Source organism: Salvelinus sp. IW2-2015, linkage group LG6.1 (genome assembly GCF_002910315.2).
Source record: "Salvelinus sp. IW2-2015 linkage group LG6.1, ASM291031v2, whole genome shotgun sequence".
NCBI lineage: Eukaryota > Metazoa > Chordata > Actinopteri > Salmoniformes > Salmonidae > Salvelinus > Salvelinus sp. IW2-2015.
The window spans coordinates 26,400,110-26,406,109 of record NC_036845.1 but is presented as its reverse complement, the minus strand read 5'-3'; positions in this window follow the sequence as shown (position 1 = coordinate 26,406,109).

Below are 6,000 nucleotides of genomic sequence, written 5' to 3'. Positions count from 1 at the left end.
AACACTGGCCAACTTGCTGTGTATTACAGCATCTTGAAGTAGGCCATCCAGATCTAGTTTAATCACCTTCAAGACTGCTTCCTCGTCCTGTAAAGAAGCACAATTGGGTTTTTTATAGACTGGAATCCCCTCCCTTTTCATTACGTTCACCACACAGAGTGGCGTTTGCTCTTTCCTGTCCTCCATTTCCCCCTTTGTACAGTTGAGCTGCTGTAAACATAATATCAGCCCTGGTTTAGTGAGAGCCCTGGTGTCCGTGTTAGACCACGGCCCGCTTGCTTGCTGAGTGATAGGGTTCCCACTACCAGTCGGCATGGAACATTGTTTTCCTTGGGCCTCTGCCATTCTAGGCATTTTCAAACCTTTCAAAGCAAACAGCACCACAGCTGCTAAATTCTCCCCGTCAATGGGAGAGCGGCTTGGCATTCGACCTTCACCTTCCAAGGTCCTCCTCATAATGTGGTGTATTTCCAATTTTCTCATGTTGACAAAAGTCTTGGGGAGAAAAAGAGGTCATTGTTCAAGCTTGTTGAGTCTTCGTGTGACTTCACCCGCTCTGAACTCCACGGCTTTCCCAACCCAACCTTAGCCCACTACTCAAAGCTAGCCCCTTCCCCTCTGCCCCCTTTGCCATTCTCTGAAGGACAAAAATCACTTTGTCAGGTTTGGTTCATTAAAATGCCTTGCAGAGGTTTTGAACTCTTAATGCTATTCAATCGCCGGCTCTGGCCTCAGCATTCTCTGAAAACTTCAAGTTCTTTTGATTCAAATCTGTGAAACCCTCAGAGAGTGCTTTTGGATTTAATTTGGCTCACAGTTAGCCCCCTGGAGGAAGAAACTGAAGGGGAACACTGACGCTAGCCAAAGGAAAAGTGACAGATTTAGCTCAGATTTGACAATTAATAATAATCTCAGTGCAGAGGGGTGACTGATAGATTCTCAATGTCAATGGAGGTTTAGCTTGGGTATACTGTTATTGATACTGGTGCCCAAAAGACGTGGAGATAATCCAACGTGGTGACAGACTCATCTAGTGTAGCCTTCTCTGAAACCTGACTGAAACCTTTGTTGTACATTAGCCAACTACTTGCTAATGGCTGCTTACATTCAAAACGGCACTTTAGAAACAGCATGTCAGTCTCCGGACGTTTTCCCTGCAGAGACCAAAGATAAATGCTAGTAGGACATCCGTGTGTAAATTCCTCTGAGCTGTGGGTCTCTGCTGACTGCTGCCTGACCGCGCTACACAGACAGACAGCACTAGCGTTGGGGGGCAATGCAGATGGCTCACATGTGCTGCCCTCAATCAGGGGGTCTGATCTCAGAGGTTAGTGTTAATTACAGATTATTACTGAACCGTAAACGAAGCCATGGGCTGCAAGGCTGGTCAGGGGACTTGGAACAATTAGTAACGGCCCAGCTCTATGTTTATACTAGTCTATGAGCCGAGGCAAGTTAGGAGGGTTGCTGTGAAATATGATTTCAATTTGGAGGTTTTGTTTTGGGTTCTTTGAAGGTTAGGGCGACGAAAAAGGTGCAAGGGGTTGCCGTGTGAAATCCCTGTTTTCTCCCTGACTGTACGAACGCGTCAGTCGTCACTCCTCCCCCTCGCAGCTCAACTTTCACAGTAACAGCCTGCTTATCGGCCAATCAGAAGGGGTAGAGGAGCTCCCCTAGATCATAGAGCAGAGCGAACAGATCCATCCCTTGGCTCTCTGGGTTTATGTCACCTCCACAGAGGTCAGAGGGGAAACTTGAAAGTCCATAGCAGAGTTGTAGAACATTGACTCCATACCAGCATCACCCTCCATAGTTCATGTTCTCTATATTATAATGAAAGTGCTACACATGGAAAAGGAGAAAGAGAAAAACGAGTGGCCGATGGTCCAGCCAGCCCTGACCCTCTGTGTTTATGTCTATGATAGCTCCCAAGTAAATTGGATCATCAATCATCCAGCATTACACAGGAGAGAGAAAAAAAAACATTCTAACATTGCAACGTCAGGGTTAGTTAGACGGACCCACATGTGGAATTGTTTAAAGGCTAATCCTGATAGAGGCGTGGGGAGCGGAAGGGCACCAGATAGCCCCCACCCAAACCCCTCGTCCCCCACCTACCTCCTCATCCCCAAAAGACCAATCATACACCCGCTCCCTCAACACATAACCTCCTGACTGCAGCGATGTGTCCATCTAATTGTGAACTTCCTACAACAAGCAACCAGAAGGTTCTCTATTTCTGGTACGGGTCTGCTATTCCTGTGATTACTATTTTCCAGAACAGGACTATTACCATTGTAAAGGTTTGCACAATGTAGGTCAGAGCCAAAACAAATGTTCACTGCATGCCAAAACATAAAGGAGAGAAAAACACCATTACTCAGCCCATGATTAACATGGCTTTCAGACAGCAAGAGGGTGAAATCACTAATAGAGCCCAAGCAAATGTCCGGCGCTGCCGCATTTAGGACATCAAACGGAGTGTGCCTCAACATCAGAGCAGGGTCAAAGGTCAGGCCTGTGAATGAAACAGCTTCAGGTTGTGCATAATCTACGATGTCTGGAGGGCTCCGACAGGCAACAACTCTCCCAGGGATGAGGACAGCTTGTTGAATAGCATACAAATAAATATGAAAAGGGGGCTGGTTGTGGCAACATCTGGTGTTCACCACCAAGGAAGACAGAAGTCAGAAAGTATTTTTTCTCTCTTTTTTTCTCTTGCAATCCCACAAAGATCTGTCAGTCTCCTTGTTCTCTGAATGTCTGTGTTAAGCATAAGAACAGAGGATTTTGGGGAATTGGGGGGCCTGGGCTGCAATGTACCTGATGGAGAACTGACAGCATTGGGCCTGGGGGTGCTTTTAGGGAATGGAGGCATGGAGTAGGGAGAGTTGGCTGGTGCTGGTGGTTCCCTGATGCCTCACCACAGATTTGTGCTGTGCTGTATTTCTCCCTTCCTCCATGCCCTATGTCCTCCTCTCCCTTTACGAGTTGAGACAATGTGGATGTAATTAGCGCCTCTCTGTGGCGCTGCGGACTGGGGGCTGGCCGCTTAACTGGGCACACATGGCACTGGGACTGGGACTGACACAAGCGCTGTCTCACACAGGAAGGCTGTCCCGTTGACCGGCCAGCGCTCTGCCGGCTGGCCACCACACGGGCGGGCTCCTGCCCCCCCTCCCCTCCCCACTCTCGCTATCTCACACTGCGAGCAAACAGAGGTGCCAGACAACAATGCAAGCTGAGAAACTCTCAGGAGGTCTGGGGGGAGCAAGCTACTTCCTATTCTTGTTTTGTTTTTCTTCTACTCATGCTAAGTCCACGGGAACAAATTGGAAGTGAGGGTTAACAGCTGTAGAGTTGATAAAAAAAGGAAACAAGTTATCTCTGAGAACCTTGATAGCAATTGTCAGGTTGACATAAAATGCAATGTGGTATTTTCTTAGTGAACCAGGTGATGCGTTTTGCAGCTTGGTAGGAGTGGGAGACTGTTTTTAAAGATCTACAGCTGTCCTCTATTTTACAAAACCAAAACCCAGAATAACATGATGCAATTCAACCCTACTGACAGAGAGAGTGAATACAAGCATTGAGAGGAAATCCATATACATTGCCTTTCCCTTGCTCTGGGTTCCCCCCCCCCCTGCTCCTATAGCTCTGAGATGGGCAGAAAAATTGACGTAATTGGTGGAAAGTTTGGATTTCTCTTTCTGTTAAAGGCATCCATTAAAAGGATCTCTCATGTCTAATGGCACGCTAATGGCTATTTCCCTCAGACAGGTCTTTGGCTGGCCCATACTAAGCACTGCTGTGGGCCTCTGCTCTGCGAACTGATCTCCCATGCCGAGTTTCTCCTATACACTGTCCATGCGTTTCCTGGGAAGCATTAGGGTGGGTATGTACTGTATGTGATGAATATAAATCCTGCCTGTATGGTTTAACACCCTGGATCATCAGTACTCTGCAACCTCACCTCCGACATTCACTTTCACTTTAAATTGGTATCTCTCTTTCACACACACACTCTCTCTCTCTCTCTCTCTCTCTCTCTCTCTCTCTCTCTCTCTCTCTCTCTCTCTCTCTCTCTCTCTCTCGTGCTCTTCGTCACGTCGTTCTTCCTCCTCTCTCTCCTCTCTCTCTCTCTCTCTCTCTCTTCTCTCTCTTCTCTCTTCTCACTAATACACACACACAATAAGGCACACCACACCTTCAAGGGAGCCAAAGCTCTGTTTGTGGTTTCGGCAGGCATGGATATACAGCAGTTTGGACTGGTTAGTGGTTGACTGACCTTAAGGAAAGTGGCCTTGAAACTCCAGGGTCCTCCGTGTCCTCCTGGTCTCCATAGCTCTCTGAGACACATGTAGAGCATATCTGTCCTCGCCATGCTTGTTATCCACACTCATCCACAGGTGGAACGACAGTACATTCCTCATCCCTGAGATGAAGAAGGGGAAAGGGTGAAGTACACAGTAAACCCTCTCAGCCACCCCTAAACACACAGACACACACCTGATTTATGTGGTGTGTGTGTGTGTGTGTGTGTGTGTGTGTGTGTGTGTGTGTGTGTGTGTGTGTGTGTGTGTGTGTGTGTGTGTGGTGTGTGTGTGTGTGTGTGTGTGTGTGTGTGTGTGTGTGTGTGTGTGTGTGTGTGTGTGTGCGTCTCAGTAAATTCTCGGCACACATGGTTCACAGCTTAGCCACATGCCCCTCACTCAGTCTCCAGACTGAAGAATAAGTTAACTCTTCACCTCAAACTGAGAGGCATGGAGCTGCATCTGCAAACCACTGGCATCTGGGCCCAGATAGAGGGGAAGATGTGTGACCCCGGCCCACTGCTTTATCCAGACACCTTGATATAATAAAGATAGATAGAGGGAGAGTGTGGGAGAGAGAAAGGGAACGAGGAAGGGAGAGAGAGAGGGGGAGGGGAGAGGGAGGGTGCAGAGGGAAGACATTGAGAGGAGAGGAGTCCAGAATGTCATAAATTACATCTCAATTTGCTCGTAACTGAAAATAATGTAAGTGGATTATCCTGGCAGATGGCAGTTGATTAAATCTGCTCAGTCTGTTAAACAAGTCTCATCGGTGGAGCTTTATTGGACAGAGAGAGAGGAAGAAGAGTCTGACAGCCAATGTCTGACGCAGCTGCTGGCCCCATCCGCCTAACATTAGAGTTCTCGGGTGCGTTTTAAGACTATGGTATTGAGGAAAATCTGCCTATATTCTGTTTTGGTCTGCTTTTTATCTGAATTTGTAACTTGGTGTGATATTAAAATGCTATTACCTAGTTAATACAACATTTGAGTCAGCTTTAACCACCAATGCAAAATTTGCATTTCAAATGTTCAATAAGATCAATAAGTGTAGGCCTATTATTGTGATTGACAGCTACATGTTGTCTGAAACTATTCACTTTACAGAGTACTTCAAATGAGAGAAGAGGGTTAGTTTCAAATCGAATTATAGGTCTATTTCTCACCAGTTGAGGGCACTGCAACTGCAAAATGACAGTAAAACAGACCGCTCAGTGAAGACTGGATAAGAGTGCCTCAAGTCTGAACTGTAACTATTGAACGTGAGTGCTTGGCCACTCTGTACAACTATTTCAATTTCGTTCAGATATAGGCCTATTGTTATTGATATAAGTGTAATTGAAGAAATGTGTTTTTATGCTCAGACTACTTTTTAAAGCATGGGTCAGCAAAATGGGAAAATAGGCAACCAATCTTTGTTTTATTGCAGTGTACCGCCTTCAACGTATTATATAGCCTACTAAACAACTATTTTTAAGCCGAGTCCTTGCCCTTGTCACTCAGTCATTCTAAATGCATCTGTCATTGTCATGTCCACTTCAATTTTAACAATACCCTGACACTAGAAACAATCAATCAAGATTCACAGTTTCTGGGCACAAATAGCCTAATTTATAATTGTGCACTAGGCTATCATATCACCACGCTAGGTAAAATAGAGGAAAATATAATTGCCTGATTCTAAACA